Genomic DNA, 17,679 nt, shown 5'->3' with positions numbered 1-17,679 from the left:
GGCTGCTGTTGATAACAAGGGCATTTGCTAAATAGATGGTGTGTGTGCAACAATATACTGAAAGGTCAATTATATTGTGCAGCTTATCTCACCACCTGTAGTTATTTAGGTGAAAGCTCCAAAATGCTTGCCTAATATGTCTGTTTATCCAAAAGGAAGTATAGATGGAGAGCTAGATAGATAGCATTGCATTACATTACATGGCAATGCAATGCACAGTTGCTGAAGTTGAACCAAAATGAGCTTGTCATCTGGCTTCTGCAACTTTTAACATGAAAAATCCAATGAGGAGAAGAAAAGCAAAGCCAAAGAGTCCATCCCAAAATCCGACAAACAAGCCAAATGAACAAAAAGCATTGAATTCAATTCTTTCTGATTTTAGAAACTGCATTAAAGAAGGGGTGCACCGGTCCTGGAGATACTGCAATACCAGGTCAATGCGTGGAGTGGACAGAGCAAGCTCTTTTTCCATCTCCCTGTTCTAAAAATCCATTTAATATATGGTCCCCAGATAGGGGACGTATCAGATATTAAACTGATAAGAACAGATACTACACTTGATCTTAGCCAAAAGGCCGAGAAGCGATAACCAGAATTGGTTTCCGACTACGATGCCACCCAAGGATTCTGAAAAGTCCATTTGTGGAGATGGCCACCTGGACTCCCGTTAAGAAGACATGCTGTCAACCTCTAGATCCCTCACATGCCTGCACTTTTCGGCTTGCTGCTGCTGCAATCCACGCGTTTAGATCTGCATAACTCCACCTCTTTTAGCACAGTACCCTCAACCCCCGGCTGTTCCCACCCGCCTCAACACCGTTGGAAGGGAGGAGAACCAATTAAGGCGGGGGGGGGGTGGAACGAGCAGCTGTCTACCCTTAGCAGGAGGGTTGCTGATTAATTACCTCTCCTGCTGCTGCTGCTGCTGCTGGCTGTCCAGCAGCAGACTGAAGGTGGCTGCTGCTGTGCGCAGGTATATAAAGGCTCAGAGCCTATTATGACACGCGCAGCCAGCGTTCCATTGCCACATTCCGTCTACTGCAGGCGGGATACCTGGATGGCTGAATGTCACTGAGAAGCTCACAGAGACCGCCATAAGCAACAGTTTAAAAGAATGCCACAGACTAATCAACCAAACTTTTTGGGTTGGTTTCTCTTTTATAGTCTGCAGGCATTAAATGAAAGAAGTCAGTGTTCCAGCAGAGGGAGACAACGTTTCAGAAAAGGCATTGTAGCAAACCAAAAAAGAAATTTTAAGCGCAGCAGAGTAACCAGCTCACATACCTGTTAGCTCAGGTGAGTTTAAAAGGCTGCTGTTGATAACAAGGGCATTTGCTAAATAGATGGTGTGTGTGCAACAATATACTGAAAGGTCAATTATATTGTGCAGCTTATCTCACCACCTGTAGTTATTTAGGTGAAAGCTCCAAAATGCTTGCCTAATATGTCTGTTTATCCAAAAGGAAGTATAGAGGGAGAGCTAGATAGATAGCATTGCATTACATTACATGGCAATGCAATGCACAGTTGCTGAAGTTGAACCAAAATGAGCTTGTCATCTGGCTTCTGCAACTTTTAACATGAAAAATCCAATGAGGAGAAGAAAAGCAAAGCCAAAGAGTCCATCCCAAAATCCGACAAACAAGCCAAATGAACAAAAAGCATTGAATTCAATTCTTTCTGATTTTAGAAACTGCATTAAAGAAGGGGTGCACCGGTCCTGGAGATACTGCAATACCAGGTCAATGCGTGGAGTGGACAGAGCAAGCTCTTTTTCCATCTCCCTGTTCTAAAAATCCATTTAATATATGGTCCCCAGATAGGGGACGTATCAGATATTAAACTGATAAGAACAGATACTACACTTGATCTTAGCCAAAAGGCCGAGAAGCGATAACCAGAATTGGTTTCCGACTACGGTGCCACCCAAGGATTCTGAAAAGTCCATTTGTGGAGATGGCCACCTGGACTCCCGTTAAGAAGACATGCTGTCAACCTCTAGATCCCTCACATGCCTGCACTTTTCGGCTTGCTGCTGCTGCAATCCACGCGTTTTAGATCTGCATAACTCCACCTCTTTTAGCACAGTACCCTCAACCCCCGGCTGTTCCCACCCGCCTCAACACCGTTGGAAGGGAGGAGAACCAATTAAGGCGGGGGGGGTGTGGAACGAGCAGCTGTCTACCCTTAGCAGGAGGGTTGCTGATTAATTACCTCTCCTGCTGCTGCTGCTGGCTGTCCAGCAGCAGACTGAAGGTGGCTGCTGCTGTGCGCAGGTATATAAAGGCTCAGAGCCTATTATGACACGCGCAGCCAGCGTTCCATTGCCACATTCCGTCTACTGCAGACGGGATACCTGGATGGCTGAATGTCACTGAGAAGCTCACAGAGACCGCCATAAGCAACAGTTTAAAAGAATGCCACAGACTAATCAACCAAACTTTTTGGGTTGGTTTCTCTTTTATAGTCTGCAGGCATTAAATGAAAGAAGTCAGTGTTCCAGCAGAGGGAGACAACGTTTCAGAAAAGGCATTGTAGCAAACCAAAAAAGAAATTTTAAGCGCAGCAGAGTAACCAGCTCACATACCTGTTAGCTCAGGTGAGTTTAAAAGGCTGCTGTTGATAACAAGGGCATTTGCTAAATAGATGGTGTGTGTGCAACAATATACTGAAAGGTCAATTATATTGTGCAGCTTATCTCACCACCTGTAGTTATTTAGGTGAAAGCTCCAAAATGCTTGCCTAATATGTCTGTTTATCCAAAAGGAAGTATAGAGGGAGAGCTAGATAGATAGCATTGCATTACATTACATGGCAATGCAATGCACAGTTGCTGAAGTTGAACCAAAATGAGCTTGTCATCTGGCTTCTGCAACTTTTAACATGAAAAATCCAATGAGGAGAAGAAAAGCAAAGCCAAAGAGTCCATCCCAAAATCCGACAAACAAGCCAAATGAACAAAAAGCATTGAATTCAATTCTTTCTGATTTTAGAAACTGCATTAAAGAAGGGGTGCACCGGTCATGGAGATACTGCAATACCAGGTCAATGCGTGGAGTGGACAGAGCAAGCTCTTTTTCCATCTCCCTGTTCTAAAAATCCATTTAATATATGGTCCCCAGATAGGGGACGTATCAGATATTAAACTGATAAGAACAGATACTACACTTGATCTTAGCCAAAAGGCCGAGAAGCGATAACCAGAATTGGTTTCCGACTACGGTGCCACCCAAGGATTCTGAAAAGTCCATTTGTGGAGATGGCCACCTGGACTCCCGTTAAGAAGACATGCTGTCAACCTCTAGATCCCTCACATGCCTGCACTTTTCGGCTTGCTGCTGCTGCAATCCACGCGTTTTAGATCTGCATAACTCCACCTCTTTTAGCACAGTACCCTCAACCCCCGGCTGTTCCCACCCGCCTCAACACCGTTGGAAGGGAGGAGAACCAATTAAGGCGGGGGGGGGGGGTGGAACGAGCAGTTGTCTACCCTTAGCAGGAGGGTTGCTGATTAATTACCTCTCCTGCTGCTGCTGCTGCTGCTGGCTGTCCAGCAGCAGACTGAAGGTGGCTGCTGCTGTGCGCAGGTATATAAAGGCTCAGAGCCTATTATGACACGCGCAGCCAGCGTTCCATTGCCACATTCCGTCTACTGCAGGCGGGATACCTGGATGGCTGAATGTCACTGAGAAGCTCACAGAGACCGCCATAAGCAACAGTTTAAAAGAATGCCACAGACTAATCAACCAAACTTTTTGGGTTGGTTTCTCTTTTATAGTCTGCAGGCATTAAATGAAAGAAGTCAGTGTTCCAGCAGAGGGAGACAACGTTTCAGAAAAGGCATTGTAGCAAACCAAAAAATAAATTTTAAGCGCAGCAGAGTAACCAGCTCACATACCTGTTAGCTCAGGTGAGTTTAAAAGGCTGCTGTTGATAACAAGGGCATTTGCTAAATAGATGGTGTGTGTGCAACAATATACTGAAAGGTCAATTATATTGTGCAGCTTATCTCACCACCTGTAGTTATTTAGGTGAAAGCTCCAAAATGCTTGCCTAATATGTCTGTTTATCCAAAAGGAAGTATAGAGGGAGAGCTAGATAGATAGCATTGCATTACATTACATGGCAATGCAATGCACAGTTGCTGAAGTTGAACCAAAATGAGCTTGTCATCTGGCTTCTGCAACTTTTAACATGAAAAATCCAATGAGGAGAAGAAAAGCAAAGCCAAAGAGTCCATCCCAAAATCCGACAAACAAGCCAAATGAACAAAAAGCATTGAATTCAATTCTTTCTGATTTTAGAAAATGCATTAAAGAAGGGGTGCACCGGTCCTGGAGATACTGCAATACCAGGTCAATGCGTGGAGTGGACAGAGCAAGCTCTTTTTCCATCTCCCTGTTCTAAAAATCCATTTAATATATGGTCCCCAGATAGGGGACGTATCAGATATTAAACTGATAAGAACAGATACTACACTTGATCTTAGCCAAAAGGCCGAGAAGCAATAACCAGAATTGGTTTCCGACTACGGTGCCACCCAAGGATTCTGAAAAGTCCATTTGTGGAGATGGCCACCTGGACTCCCGTTAAGAAGACATGCTGTCAACCTCTAGATCCCTCACATGCCTGCACTTTTCGGCTTGCTGCTGCTGCAATCCACGCGTTTTAGATCTGCATAACTCCACCTCTTTTAGCACAGTACCCTCAACCCCCGGCTGTTCCCACCCGCCTCAACACCGTTGGAAGGGAGGAGAACCAATTAAGGCGGGGGGGGGGGGGGGGTGGAACGAGCAGCTGTCTACCCTTAGCAGGAGGGTTGCTGATTAATTACCTCTCCTGCTGCTGCTGCTGCTGGCTGTCCAGCAGCAGACTGAAGGTGGCTGCTGCTGTGCGCAGGTATATAAAGGCTCAGAGCCTATTATGACACGCGCAGCCAGCGTTCCATTGCCACATTCCGTCTACTGCAGGCGGGATACCTGGATGGCTGAATGTCACTGAGAAGCTCACAGAGACCGCCATAAGCAACAGTTTAAAAGAATGCCACAGACTAATCAACCAAACTTTTTGGGTTGGTTTCTCTTTTATAGTCTGCAGGCATTAAATGAAAGAAGTCAGTGTTCCAGCAGAGGGAGACAACGTTTCAGAAAAGGCATTGTAGCAAACCAAAAAAGAAATTTTAAGCGCAGCAGAGTAACCAGCTCACATAACTGTTAGCTCAGGTGAGTTTAAAAGGCTGCTGTTGATAACAAGGGCATTTGCTAAATAGATGGTGTGTGTGCAACAATATACTGAAAGGTCAATTATATTGTGCAGCTTATCTCACCACCTGTAGTTATTTAGGTGAAAGCTCCAAAATGCTTGCCTAATATGTCTGTTTATCCAAAAGGAAGTATAGAGGGAGAGCTAGATAGATAGCATTGCATTACATTACATGGCAATGCAATGCACAGTTGCTGAAGTTGAACCAAAATGAGCTTGTCATCTGGCTTCTGCAACTTTTAACATGAAAAATCCAATGAGGAGAAGAAAAGCAAAGCCAAAGAGTCCATCCCAAAATCCGACAAACAAGCCAAATGAACAAAAAGCATTGAATTCAATTCTTTCTGATTTTAGAAACTGCATTAAAGAAGGGGTGCACCGGTCCTGGAGATACTGCAATACCAGGTCAATGCGTGGAGTGGACAGAGCAAGCTCTTTTTCCATCTCCCTGTTCTAAAAATCCATTTAATATATGGTCCCCAGATAGGGGACGTATCAGATATTAAACTGATAAGAACAGATACTACACTTGATCTTAGCCAAAAGGCCGAGAAGCGATAACCAGAATTGGTTTCCGACTACGGTGCCACCCAAGGATTCTGAAAAGTCCATTTGTGGAGATGGCCACCTGGACTCCCGTTAAGAAGACATGCTGTCAACCTCTAGATCCCTCACATGCCTGCACTTTTCGGCTTGCTGCTGCTGCAATCCACGCGTTTTAGATCTGCATAACTCCACCTCTTTTAGCACAGTACCCTCAACCCCCGGCTGTTCCCACCCGCCTCAACACCGTTGGAAGGGAGGAGAACCAATTAAGGCGGGGGGGGGGGGGGGTGGAACGAGCAGCTGTCTACCCTTAGCAGGAGGGTTGCTGATTAATTACCTCTCCTGCTGCTGCTGCTGCTGCTGGCTGTCCAGCAGCAGACTGAAGGTGGCTGCTGCTGTGCGCAGGTATATAAAGGCTCAGAGCCTATTATGACACGCGCAGCCAGCGTTCCATTGCCACATTCCGTCTACTGCAGGCGGGATACCTGGATGGCTGAATGTCACTGAGAAGCTCACAGAGACCGCCATAAGCAACAGTTTAAAAGAATGCCACAGACTAATCAACCAAACTTTTTGGGTTGGTTTCTCTTTTATAGTCTGCAGGCATTTAATGAAAGAAGTCAGTGTTCCAGCAGAGGGAGACAACGTTTCAGAAAAGGCATTGTAGCAAACCAAAAAAGAAATTTTAAGCGCAGCAGAGTAACCAGCTCACATACCTGTTAGCTCAGGTGAGTTTAAAAGGCTGCTGTTGATAACAAGGGCATTTGCTAAATAGATGGTGTGTGTGCAACAATATACTGAAAGGTCAATTATATTGTGCAGCTTATCTCACCACCTGTAGTTATTTAGGTGAAAGCTCCAAAATGCTTGCCTAATATGTCTGTTTATCCAAAAGGAAGTATAGAGGGAGAGCTAGATAGATAGCATTGCATTACATTACATGGCAATGCAATGCACAGTTGCTGAAGTTGAACCAAAATGAGCTTGTCATCTGGCTTCTGCAACTTTTAACATGAAAAATCCAATGAGGAGAAGAAAAGCAAAGCCAAAGAGTCCATCCCAAAATCCGACAAACAAGCCAAATGAACAAAAAGCATTGAATTCAATTCTTTCTGATTTTAGAAACTGCATTAAAGAAGGGGTGCACCGGTCATGGAGATACTGCAATACCAGGTCAATGCGTGGAGTGGACAGAGCAAGCTCTTTTTCCATCTCCCTGTTCTAAAAATCCATTTAATATATGGTCCCCAGATAGGGGACGTATCAGATATTAAACTGATAAGAACAGATACTACACTTGATCTTAGCCAAAAGGCCGAGAAGCGATAACCAGAATTGGTTTCCGACTACGGTGCCACCCAAGGATTCTGAAAAGTCCATTTGTGGAGATGGCCACCTGGACTCCCGTTAAGAAGACATGCTGTCAACCTCTAGATCCCTCACATGCCTGCACTTTTCGGCTTGCTGCTGCTGCAATCCACGCGTTTTAGATCTGCATAACTCCACCTCTTTTAGCACAGTACCCTCAACCCCCGGCTGTTCCCACCCGCCTCAACACCGTTGGAAGGGAGGAGAACCAATTAAGGCGGGGGGGGGGGGTGGAACGAGCAGTTGTCTACCCTTAGCAGGAGGGTTGCTGATTAATTACCTCTCCTGCTGCTGCTGCTGCTGCTGGCTGTCCAGCAGCAGACTGAAGGTGGCTGCTGCTGTGCGCAGGTATATAAAGGCTCAGAGCCTATTATGACACGCGCAGCCAGCGTTCCATTGCCACATTCCGTCTACTGCAGGCGGGATACCTGGATGGCTGAATGTCACTGAGAAGCTCACAGAGACCGCCATAAGCAACAGTTTAAAAGAATGCCACAGACTAATCAACAAAACTTTTTGGGTTGGTTTCTCTTTTATAGTCTGCAGGCATTAAATGAAAGAAGTCAGTGTTCCAGCAGAGGGAGACAACGTTTCAGAAAAGGCATTGTAGCAAACCAAAAAATAAATTTTAAGCGCAGCAGAGTAACCAGCTCACATACCTGTTAGCTCAGGTGAGTTTAAAAGGCTGCTGTTGATAACAAGGGCATTTGCTAAATAGATGGTGTGTGTGCAACAATATACTGAAAGGTCAATTATATTGTGCAGCTTATCTCACCACCTGTAGTTATTTAGGTGAAAGCTCCAAAATGCTTGCCTAATATGTCTGTTTATCCAAAAGGAAGTATAGAGGGAGAGCTAGATAGATAGCATTGCATTACATTACATGGCAATGCAATGCACAGTTGCTGAAGTTGAACCAAAATGAGCTTGTCATCTGGCTTCTGCAACTTTTAACATGAAAAATCCAATGAGGAGAAGAAAAGCAAAGCCAAAGAGTCCATCCCAAAATCCGACAAACAAGCCAAATGAACAAAAAGCATTGAATTCAATTCTTTCTGATTTTAGAAAATGCATTAAAGAAGGGGTGCACCGGTCCTGGAGATACTGCAATACCAGGTCAATGCGTGGAGTGGACAGAGCAAGCTCTTTTTCCATCTCCCTGTTCTAAAAATCCATTTAATATATGGTCCCCAGATAGGGGACGTATCAGATATTAAACTGATAAGAACAGATACTACACTTGATCTTAGCCAAAAGGCCGAGAAGCAATAACCAGAATTGGTTTCCGACTACGGTGCCACCCAAGGATTCTGAAAAGTCCATTTGTGGAGATGGCCACCTGGACTCCCGTTAAGAAGACATGCTGTCAACCTCTAGATCCCTCACATGCCTGCACTTTTCGGCTTGCTGCTGCTGCAATCCACGCGTTTTAGATCTGCATAACTCCACCTCTTTTAGCACAGTACCCTCAACCCCCGGCTGTTCCCACCCGCCTCAACACCGTTGGAAGGGAGGAGAACCAATTAAGGCGGGGGGGGGGGGGGTGGAACGAGCAGCTGTCTACCCTTAGCAGGAGGGTTGCTGATTAATTACCTCTCCTGCTGCTGCTGCTGCTGGCTGTCCAGCAGCAGACTGAAGGTGGCTGCTGCTGTGCGCAGGTATATAAAGGCTCAGAGCCTATTATGACACGCGCAGCCAGCGTTCCATTGCCACATTCTGTCTACTGCAGGCGGGATACCTGGATGGCTGAATGTCACTGAGAAGCTCACAGAGACCGCCATAAGCAACAGTTTAAAAGAATGCCACAGACTAATCAACCAAACTTTTTGGGTTGGTTTCTCTTTTATAGTCTGCAGGCATTAAATGAAAGAAGTCAGTGTTCCAGCAGAGGGAGACAACGTTTCAGAAAAGGCATTGTAGCAAACCAAAAAAGAAATTTTAAGCGCAGCAGAGTAACCAGCTCACATAACTGTTAGCTCAGGTGAGTTTAAAAGGCTGCTGTTGATAACAAGGGCATTTGCTAAATAGATGGTGTGTGTGCAACAATATACTGAAAGGTCAATTATATTGTGCAGCTTATCTCACCACCTGTAGTTATTTAGGTGAAAGCTCCAAAATGCTTGCCTAATATGTCTGTTTATCCAAAAGGAAGTATAGAGGGAGAGCTAGATAGATAGTATTGCATTACATTACATGGCAATGCAATGCACAGTTGCTGAAGTTGAACCAAAATGAGCTTGTCATCTGGCTTCTGCAACTTTTAACATGAAAAATCCAATGAGGAGAAGAAAAGCAAAGCCAAAGAGTCCATCCCAAAATCCGACAAACAAGCCAAATGAACAAAAAGCATTGAATTCAATTCTTTCTGATTTTAGAAACTGCATTAAAGAAGGGGTGCACCGGTCCTGGAGATACTGCAATACCAGGTCAATGCGTGGAGTGGACAGAGCAAGCTCTTTTTCCATCTCCCTGTTCTAAAAATCCATTTAATATATGGTCCCCAGATAGGGGACGTATCAGATATTAAACTGATAAGAACAGATACTACACTTGATCTTAGCCAAAAGGCCGAGAAGCGATAACCAGAATTGGTTTCCGACTACGGTGCCACCCAAGGATTCTGAAAAGTCCATTTGTGGAGATGGCCACCTGGACTCCCGTTAAGAAGACATGCTGTCAACCTCTAGATCCCTCACATGCCTGCACTTTTCGGCTTGCTGCTGCTGCAATCCACGCGTTTTAGATCTGCATAACTCCACCTCTTTTAGCACAGTACCCTCAACCCCCGGCTGTTCCCACCCGCCTCAACACCGTTGGAAGGGAGGAGAACCAATTAAGGCGGGGGGGGGGGGGTGGAACGAGCAGCTGTCTACCCTTAGCAGGAGGGTTGCTGATTAATTACCTCTCCTGCTGCTGCTGCTGCTGCTGGCTGTCCAGCAGCAGACTGAAGGTGGCTGCTGCTGTGCGCAGGTATATAAAGGCTCAGAGCCTATTATGACACGCGCAGCCAGCGTTCCATTGCCACATTCCGTCTACTGCAGGCGGGATACCTGGATGGCTGAATGTCACTGAGAAGCTCACAGAGACCACCATAAGCAACAGTTTAAAAGAATGCCACAGACTAATCAACCAAACTTTTTGGGTTGGTTTCTCTTTTATAGTCTGCAGGCATTTAATGAAAGAAGTCAGTGTTCCAGCAGAGGGAGACAACGTTTCAGAAAAGGCATTGTAGCAAACCAAAAAAGAAATTTTAAGCGCAGCAGAGTAACCAGCTCACATACCTGTTAGCTCAGGTGAGTTTAAAAGGCTGCTGTTGATAACAAGGGCATTTGCTAAATAGATGGTGTGTGTGCAACAATATACTGAAAGGTCAATTATATTGTGCAGCTTATCTCACCACCTGTAGTTATTTAGGTGAAAGCTCCAAAATGCTTGCCTAATATGTCTGTTTATCCAAAAGGAAGTATAGAGGGAGAGCTAGATAGATAGCATTGCATTACATTACATGGCAATGCAATGCACAGTTGCTGAAGTTGAACCAAAATGAGCTTGTCATCTGGCTTCTGCAACTTTTAACATGAAAAATCCAATGAGGAGAAGAAAAGCAAAGCCAAAGAGTCCATCCCAAAATCCGACAAACAAGCAAAATGAACAAAAAGCATTGAATTCAATTCTTTCTGATTTTAGAAACTGCATTAAAGAAGGGGTGCACCGGTCCTGGAGATACTGCAATACCAGGTCAATGCGTGGAGTGGACAGAGCAAGCTCTTTTTCCATCTCCCTGTTCTAAAAATCCATTTAATATATGGTCCCCAGATAGGGGACGTATCAGATATTAAACTGATAAGAACAGATACTACACTTGATCTTAGCCAAAAGGCCGAGAAGCGATAACCAGAATTGGTTTCCGACTACGGTGCCACCCAAGGATTCTGAAAAGTCCATTTGTGGAGATGGCCACCTGGACTCCCGTTAAGAAGACATGCTGTCAACCTCTAGATCCCTCACATGCCTGCACTTTTCGGCTTGCTGCTGCTGCAATCCACGCGTTTTAGATCTGCATAACTCCACCTCTTTTAGCACAGTACCCTCAACCCCCGGCTGTTCCCACCCGCCTCAACACCGTTGGAAGGGAGGAGAACCAATTAAGGCGGGGGGGGGGGGGGTGGAACGAGCAGCTGTCTACCCTTAGCAGGAGGGTTGCTGATTAATTACCTCTCCTGCTGCTGCTGCTGCTGCTGGCTGTCCAGCAGCAGACTGAAGGTGGCTGCTGCTGTGCGCAGGTATATAAAGGCTCAGAGCCTATTATGACACGCGCAGCCAGCGTTCCATTGCCACATTCTGTCTACTGCAGGCGGGATACCTGGATGGCTGAATGTCACTGAGAAGCTCACAGAGACCGCCATAAGCAACAGTTTAAAAGAATGCCACAGACTAATCAACCAAACTTTTTGGGTTGGTTTCTCTTTTATAGTCTGCAGGCATTAAATGAAAGAAGTCAGTGTTCCAGCAGAGGGAGACAACGTTTCAGAAAAGGCATTGTAGCAAACCAAAAAAGAAATTTTAAGCGCAGCAGAGTAACCAGCTCACATACCTGTTAGCTCAGGTGAGTTTAAAAGGCTGCTGTTGATAACAAGGGCATTTGCTAAATAGATGGTGTGTGTGCAACAATATACTGAAAGGTCAATTATATTGTGCAGCTTATCTCACCACCTGTAGTTATTTAGGTGAAAGCTCCAAAATGCTTGCCTAATATGTCTGTTTATCCAAAAGGAAGTATAGAGGGAGAGCTAGATAGATAGCATTGCATTACATTACATGGCAATGCAATGCACAGTTGCTGAAGTTGAACCAAAATGAGCTTGTCATCTGGCTTCTGCAACTTTTAACATGAAAAATCCAATGAGGAGAAGAAAAGCAAAGCCGAAGAGTCCATCCCAAATTCCGACAAACAAGCCAAATGAACAAAAAGCATTGAATTCAATTCTTTCTGATTTTAGAAACTGCATTAAAGAAGGGGTGCACCGGTCCTGGAGATACTGCAATACCAGGTCAATGCGTGGAGTGGACAGAGCAAGCTCTTTTTCCATCTCCCTGTTCTAAAAATCCATTTAATATATGGTCCCCAGATAGGGGACGTATCAGATATTAAACTGATAAGAACAGATACTACACTTGATCTTAGCCAAAAGGCCGAGAAGCGATAACCAGAATTGGTTTCCGACTACGGTGCCACCCAAGGATTCTGAAAAGTCCATTTGTGGAGATGGCCACCTGGACTCCCGTTAAGAAGACATGCTGTCAACCTCTAGATCCCTCACATGCCTGCACTTTTCGGCTTGCTGCTGCTGCAATCCACGCGTTTTAGATCTGCATAACTCCACCTCTTTTAGCACAGTACCCTCAACCCCCGGCTGTTCCCACCCGCCTCAACACCGTTGGAAGGGAGGAGAACCAATTAAGGCGGGGGGGGGGGGTGGAACGAGCAGCTGTCTACCCTTAGCAGGAGGGTTGCTGATTAATTACCTCTCCTCCTGCTGCTGCTGCTGCTGCTGGCTGTCCAGCAGCAGACTGAAGGTGGCTGCTGCTGTGCGCAGGTATATAAAGGCTCAGAGCCTATTATGACACGCGCAGCCAGCGTTCCATTGCCACATTCCGTCTACTGCAGGCGGGATACCTGGATGGCTGAATGTCACTGAGAAGCTCACAGAGACCGCCATAAGCAACAGTTTAAAAGAATGCCACAGACTAATCAACCAAACTTTTTGGGTTGGTTTCTCTTTTATAGTCTGCAGGCATTAAATGAAAGAAGTCAGTGTTCCAGCAGAGGGAGACAACGTTTCAGAAAAGGCATTGTAGCAAACCAAAAAAGAAATTTTAAGCGCAGCAGAGTAACCAGCTCACATACCTGTTAGCTCAGGTGAGTTTAAAAGGCTGCTGTTGATAACAAGGGCATTTGCTAAATAGATGGTGTGTGTGCAACAATATACTGAAAGGTCAATTATATTGTGCAGCTTATCTCACCACCTGTAGTTATTTAGGTGAAAGCTCCAAAATGCTTGCCTAATATGTCTGTTTATCCAAAAGGAAGTATAGAGGGAGAGCTAGATAGATAGCATTGCATTACATTACATGGCAATGCAATGCACAGTTGCTGAAGTTGAACCAAAATGAGCTTGTCATCTGGCTTCTGCAACTTTTAACATGAAAAATCCAATGAGGAGAAGAAAAGCAAAGCCAAAGAGTCCATCCCAAAATCCGACAAACAAGCCAAATGAACAAAAAGCATTGAATTCAATTCTTTCTGATTTTAGAAACTGCATTAAAGAAGGGGTGCACCGGTCCTGGAGATACTGCAATACCAGGTCAATGCGTGGAGTGGACAGAGCAAGCTCTTTTTCCATCTCCCTGTTCTAAAAATCCATTTAATATATGGTCCCCAGATAGGGGACGTATCAGATATTAAACTGATAAGAACAGATACTACACTTGATCTTAGCCAAAAGGCCGAGAAGCGATAACCAGAATTGGTTTCCGACTACGGTGCCACCCAAGGATTCTGAAAAGTCCATTTGTGGAGATGGCCACCTGGACTCCCGTTAAGAAGACATGCTGTCAACCTCTAGATCCCTCACATGCCTGCACTTTTCGGCTTGCTGCTGCTGCAATCCACGCGTTTTAGATCTGCATAACTCCACCTCTTTTAGCACAGTACCCTCAACCCCCGGCTGTTCCCACCCGCCTCAACACCGTTGGAAGGGAGGAGAACCAATTAAGGCGGGGGGGGGGGGGGGTGGAACGAGCAGCTGTCTACCCTTAGCAGGAGGGTTGCTGATTAATTACCTCTCCTGCTGCTGCTGCTGCTGCTGGCTGTCCAGCAGCAGACTGAAGGTGGCTGCTGCTGTGCGCAGGTATATAAAGGCTCAGAGCCTATTATGACACGCGCAGCCAGCGTTCCATTGCCACATTCCGTCTACTGCAGGCGGGATACCTGGATGGCTGAATGTCACTGAGAAGCTCACAGAGACCGCCATAAGCAACAGTTTAAAAGAATGCCACAGACTAATCAACCAAACTTTTTGGGTTGGTTTCTCTTTTATGGTCTGCAGGCATTTAATGAAAGAAGTCAGTGTTCCAGCAGAGGGAGACAACGTTTCAGAAAAGGCATTGTAGCAAACCAAAAAAGAAATTTTAAGCGCAGCAGAGTAACCAGCTCACATACCTGTTAGCTCAGGTGAGTTTAAAAGGCTGCTGTTGATAACAAGGGCATTTGCTAAATAGATGGTGTGTGTGCAACAATATACTGAAAGGTCAATTATATTGTGCAGCTTATCTCACCACCTGTAGTTATTTAGGTGAAAGCTCCAAAATGCTTGCCTAATATGTCTGTTTATCCAAAAGGAAGTATAGAGGGAGAGCTAGATAGATAGCATTGCATTACATTACATGGCAATGCAATGCACAGTTGCTGAAGTTGAACCAAAATGAGCTTGTCATCTGGCTTCTGCAACTTTTAACATGAAAAATCCAATGAGGAGAAGAAAAGCAAAGCCAAAGAGTCCATCCCAAAATCCGACAAACAAGCAAAATGAACAAAAAGCATTGAATTCAATTCTTTCTGATTTTAGAAACTGCATTAAAGAAGGGGTGCACCGGTCCTGGAGATACTGCAATACCAGGTCAATGCGTGGAGTGGACAGAGCAAGCTCTTTTTCCATCTCCCTGTTCTAAAAATCCATTTAATATATGGTCCCCAGATAGGGGACGTATCAGATATTAAACTGATAAGAACAGATACTACACTTGATCTTAGCCAAAAGGCCGAGAAGCGATAACCAGAATTGGTTTCCGACTACGGTGCCACCCAAGGATTCTGAAAAGTCCATTTGTGGAGATGGCCACCTGGACTCCCGTTAAGAAGACATGCTGTCAACCTCTAGATCCCTCACATGCCTGCACTTTTCGGCTTGCTGCTGCTGCAATCCACGCGTTTTAGATCTGCATAACTCCACCTCTTTTAGCACAGTACCCTCAACCCCCGGCTGTTCCCACCCGCCTCAACACCGTTGGAAGGGAGGAGAACCAATTAAGGCGGGGGGGGGGGGTGGAACGAGCAGCTGTCTACCCTTAGCAGGAGGGTTGCTGATTAATTACCTCTCCTGCTGCTGCTGCTGCTGCTGGCTGTCCAGCAGCAGACTGAAGGTGGCTGCTGCTGTGCGCAGGTATATAAAGGCTCAGAGCCTATTATGACACGCGCAGCCAGCGTTCCATTGCCACATTCTGTCTACTGCAGGCGGGATACCTGGATGGCTGAATGTCACTGAGAAGCTCACAGAGACCGCCATAAGCAACAGTTTAAAAGAATGCCACAGACTAATCAACCAAACTTTTTGGGTTGGTTTCTCTTTTATAGTCTGCAGGCATTAAATGAAAGAAGTCAGTGTTCCAGCAGAGGGAGACAACGTTTCAGAAAAGGCATTGTAGCAAACCAAAAAAGAAATTTTAAGCGCAGCAGAGTAACCAGCTCACATACCTGTTAGCTCAGGTGAGTTTAAAAGGCTGCTGTTGATAACAAGGGCATTTGCTAAATAGATGGTGTGTGTGCAACAATATACTGAAAGGTCAATTATATTGTGCAGCTTATCTCACCACCTGTAGTTATTTAGGTGAAAGCTCCAAAATGCTTGCCTAATATGTCTGTTTATCCAAAAGGAAGTATAGAGGGAGAGCTAGATAGATAGCATTGCATTACATTACATGGCAATGCAATGCACAGTTGCTGAAGTTGAACCAAAATGAGCTTGTCATCTGGCTTCTGCAACTTTTAACATGAAAAATCCAATGAGGAGAAGAAAAGCAAAGCCGAAGAGTCCATCCCAAATTCCGACAAACAAGCCAAATGAACAAAAAGCATTGAATTCAATTCTTTCTGATTTTAGAAACTGCATTAAAGAAGGGGTGCACCGGTCCTGGAGATACTGCAATACCAGGTCAATGCGTGGAGTGGACAGAGCAAGCTCTTTTTCCATCTCCCTGTTCTAAAAATCCATTTAATATATGGTCCCCAGATAGGGGACGTATCAGATATTAAACTGATAAGAACAGATACTACACTTGATCTTAGCCAAAAGGCCGAGAAGCGATAACCAGAATTGGTTTCCGACTACGGTGCCACCCAAGGATTCTGAAAAGTCCATTTGTGGAGATGGCCACCTGGACTCCCGTTAAGAAGACATGCTGTCAACCTCTAGATCCCTCACATGCCTGCACTTTTCGGCTTGCTGCTGCTGCAATCCACGCGTTTTAGATCTGCATAACTCCACCTCTTTTAGCACAGTACCCTCAACCCCCGGCTGTTCCCACCCGCCTCAACACCGTTGGAAGGGAGGAGAACCAATTAAGGCGGGGGGGGGGGTGGAACGAGCAGCTGTCTACCCTTAGCAGGAGGGTTGCTGATTAATTACCTCTCCTCCTGCTGCTGCTGCTGCTGCTGGCTGTCCAGCAGCAGACTGAAGGTGGCTGCTGCTGTGCGCAGGTATATAAAGGCTCAGAGCCTATTATGACACGCGCAGCCAGCGTTCCATTGCCACATTCCGTCTACTGCAGGCGGGATACCTGGATGGCTGAATGTCACTGAGAAGCTCACAGAGACCGCCATAAGCAACAGTTTAAAAGAATGCCACAGACTAATCAACCAAACTTTTTGGGTTGGTTTCTCTTTTATAGTCTGCAGGCATTAAATGAAAGAAGTCAGTGTTCCAGCAGAGGGAGACAACGTTTCAGAAAAGGCATTGTAGCAAACCAAAAAAGAAATTTTAAGCGCAGCAGAGTAACCAGCTCACATACCTGTTAGCTCAGGTGAGTTTAAAAGGCTGCTGTTGATAACAAGGGCATTTGCTAAATAGATGGTGTGTGTGCAACAATATACTGAAAGGTCAATTATATTGTGCAGCTTATCTCACCACCTGTAGTTATTTAGGTGAAAGCTCCAAAATGCTTGCCTAATATGTCTGTTTATCCAAAAGGAAGTATAGAGGGAGAGCTAGATAGATAGCATTGCATTACATTACATGGCAATGCAATGCACAGTTGCTGAAGTTGAACCAAAATGAGCTTGTCATCTGGCTTCTGCAACTTTTAACATGAAAAATCCAATGAGGAGAAGAAAAGCAAAGCCAAAGAGTCCATCCCAAAATCCGACAAACAAGCCAAATGAACAAAAAGCATTGAATTCAATTCTTTCTGATTTTAGAAACTGCATTAAAGAAGGGGTGCACCGGTCCTGGAGATACTGCAATACCAGGTCAATGCGTGGAGTGGACAGAGCAAGCTCTTTTTCCATCTCCCTGTTCTAAAAATCCATTTAATATATGGTCCCCAGATAGGGGACGTATCAGATATTAAACTGATAAGAACAGATACTACACTTGATCTTAGCCAAAAGGCCGAGAAGCGATAACCAGAATTGGTTTCCGACTACGGTGCCACCCAAGGATTCTGAAA

The 17,679-nt window shown here is 45.2% G+C and overlaps 14 non-coding genes across 14 annotated transcripts; all 14 read right to left on the bottom strand.

Annotated features, from left to right (window-relative positions):
• Window positions 1-396: 396 nt before the first annotated feature.
• Window positions 397-587, bottom strand: LOC141158690 (U2 spliceosomal RNA). The gene has a single exon (XR_012248716.1). It is a non-coding gene; the product is annotated as a U2 spliceosomal RNA (small nuclear RNA).
• Window positions 588-1,704: 1,117 nt separating this feature from the next.
• On the bottom strand, window positions 1,705-1,895 carry LOC141158689 (U2 spliceosomal RNA). Its single transcript, XR_012248715.1, has one exon. It is a non-coding gene; the product is annotated as a U2 spliceosomal RNA (small nuclear RNA).
• A 1,112-nt stretch (window positions 1,896-3,007) lies between these two features.
• LOC141159746 (U2 spliceosomal RNA) lies at window positions 3,008-3,198 on the bottom strand. Its single transcript, XR_012249745.1, has one exon. It is a non-coding gene; the product is annotated as a U2 spliceosomal RNA (small nuclear RNA).
• A 1,120-nt stretch (window positions 3,199-4,318) lies between these two features.
• LOC141159469 (U2 spliceosomal RNA) lies at window positions 4,319-4,509 on the bottom strand. Its single transcript, XR_012249475.1, has one exon. It is a non-coding gene; the product is annotated as a U2 spliceosomal RNA (small nuclear RNA).
• A 1,121-nt stretch (window positions 4,510-5,630) lies between these two features.
• LOC141158688 (U2 spliceosomal RNA) lies at window positions 5,631-5,821 on the bottom strand. The gene has a single exon (XR_012248714.1). It is a non-coding gene; the product is annotated as a U2 spliceosomal RNA (small nuclear RNA).
• Window positions 5,822-6,944: 1,123 nt separating this feature from the next.
• LOC141159745 (U2 spliceosomal RNA) lies at window positions 6,945-7,135 on the bottom strand. Its single transcript, XR_012249744.1, has one exon. It is a non-coding gene; the product is annotated as a U2 spliceosomal RNA (small nuclear RNA).
• A 1,120-nt stretch (window positions 7,136-8,255) lies between these two features.
• On the bottom strand, window positions 8,256-8,446 carry LOC141159468 (U2 spliceosomal RNA). The gene has a single exon (XR_012249474.1). It is a non-coding gene; the product is annotated as a U2 spliceosomal RNA (small nuclear RNA).
• Window positions 8,447-9,565: 1,119 nt separating this feature from the next.
• Window positions 9,566-9,756, bottom strand: LOC141158686 (U2 spliceosomal RNA). Its single transcript, XR_012248712.1, has one exon. It is a non-coding gene; the product is annotated as a U2 spliceosomal RNA (small nuclear RNA).
• Window positions 9,757-10,877: 1,121 nt separating this feature from the next.
• On the bottom strand, window positions 10,878-11,068 carry LOC141158685 (U2 spliceosomal RNA). The gene has a single exon (XR_012248711.1). It is a non-coding gene; the product is annotated as a U2 spliceosomal RNA (small nuclear RNA).
• A 1,122-nt stretch (window positions 11,069-12,190) lies between these two features.
• On the bottom strand, window positions 12,191-12,381 carry LOC141158684 (U2 spliceosomal RNA). Its single transcript, XR_012248710.1, has one exon. It is a non-coding gene; the product is annotated as a U2 spliceosomal RNA (small nuclear RNA).
• A 1,123-nt stretch (window positions 12,382-13,504) lies between these two features.
• On the bottom strand, window positions 13,505-13,695 carry LOC141158683 (U2 spliceosomal RNA). Its single transcript, XR_012248709.1, has one exon. It is a non-coding gene; the product is annotated as a U2 spliceosomal RNA (small nuclear RNA).
• A 1,123-nt stretch (window positions 13,696-14,818) lies between these two features.
• LOC141158682 (U2 spliceosomal RNA) lies at window positions 14,819-15,009 on the bottom strand. Its single transcript, XR_012248708.1, has one exon. It is a non-coding gene; the product is annotated as a U2 spliceosomal RNA (small nuclear RNA).
• A 1,120-nt stretch (window positions 15,010-16,129) lies between these two features.
• LOC141158681 (U2 spliceosomal RNA) lies at window positions 16,130-16,320 on the bottom strand. The gene has a single exon (XR_012248707.1). It is a non-coding gene; the product is annotated as a U2 spliceosomal RNA (small nuclear RNA).
• A 1,122-nt stretch (window positions 16,321-17,442) lies between these two features.
• On the bottom strand, window positions 17,443-17,633 carry LOC141158680 (U2 spliceosomal RNA). Its single transcript, XR_012248706.1, has one exon. It is a non-coding gene; the product is annotated as a U2 spliceosomal RNA (small nuclear RNA).
• Between the last annotated feature and the right edge of the window lie 46 nt (window positions 17,634-17,679).

This window comes from Phyllobates terribilis, unplaced genomic scaffold, assembly GCF_046119375.1.
Source record: "Phyllobates terribilis strain yellow unplaced genomic scaffold, ASM4611937v1 Scaffold_8__6_contigs__length_399053987, whole genome shotgun sequence".
NCBI classification, from domain to species: domain Eukaryota; kingdom Metazoa; phylum Chordata; class Amphibia; order Anura; family Dendrobatidae; genus Phyllobates; species Phyllobates terribilis.
This window is presented reverse-complemented; position numbering and strand designations above follow the sequence as displayed.